This window comes from Sinohyriopsis cumingii, chromosome 6 (genome assembly GCF_028554795.1).
Source record: "Sinohyriopsis cumingii isolate HCF-2022 chromosome 6, ASM2855479v2, whole genome shotgun sequence".
Classification (NCBI taxonomy): domain Eukaryota; kingdom Metazoa; phylum Mollusca; class Bivalvia; order Unionida; family Unionidae; genus Sinohyriopsis; species Sinohyriopsis cumingii.
The window spans coordinates 9918266-9919132 of NC_142966.1; the positions used below are offsets into that span (position 1 = coordinate 9918266).

Sequence of the window (867 nt, forward strand, 5' to 3'; positions counted from 1 at the left end):
TGCTTAGCTTGCCGCCCCATCTCCCACGCCCTGCAAATGCGCTGATATATCAGTGATATTATCACAGTATCGTTATTTTATTAAAAATGCATTTACTTTCAGCAAGAATAAGACAACATAAATACACAAACCAAGAACCTGCCATAATGTTACTATCTTTCTTGACAACTGAACAGAATTAAGTGAATATAACACAGAAATGTAGCGGCAGCCTTGGGGGATTTTTGGTAGCGAACACTAGTTATAGATGAAGTAAAATTAATATTTGTTTCCACTCAAATTTATAAACATGTTTTCGTACAGCATCGGTGGTTCAGTGGTAGAATGCTCGCCTGCCACGCGGGCGGCCCGGGTTCGATTCCCGGCCGATGCAAAGTCTTTTTTTTCTTTTCTTCGGCGCACCTTCTTTTTTTCTGTAAATGCATGACGATGATTATAATAATAATATTTTTATTATTATTACTTTTCTTTTATTTCAAGACATCGGGCTCATCAAAACAAAAATGCATTATTGAATTGACACTGTGGGAGTCCGAGAACCAGACAGAGGTTATACTGTCTTCCGTATCCATTATCAGACCTTTGTCAAACACAGAGAAGTGGAAACTCAAATTCCATACCCTAATGGCAAGGAGACTAGTTTATTAAATTATATAAATTGTTTGGTTTAGTAGAATATCAGATCAGGATTTTGTAATCGTGTTTAATTTTCAGATATACAACTGTGTACTTAATGATGAATCAACAACATTGTATATAATAACAAACCATCAGCTTTATATACTTAGGTAAAAATACAACGCATATAAATAATCCAAGTCACTTGGAGAAAGAATGGCGTTTGTATTAGAATGTTCCAAAACATAA

The 867-nt window shown here is 35.2% G+C and overlaps 1 non-coding gene across 1 annotated transcript; it reads left to right on the top strand.

Moving 5' to 3' along the window:
* The first annotated feature begins 302 nt into the window (after positions 1-302).
* On the top strand, positions 303-373 carry Trnag-gcc (transfer RNA glycine (anticodon GCC)). The gene has a single exon. It is a non-coding gene; the product is annotated as a tRNA-Gly (tRNA).
* The last annotated feature ends 494 nt before the right edge of the window (positions 374-867 follow it).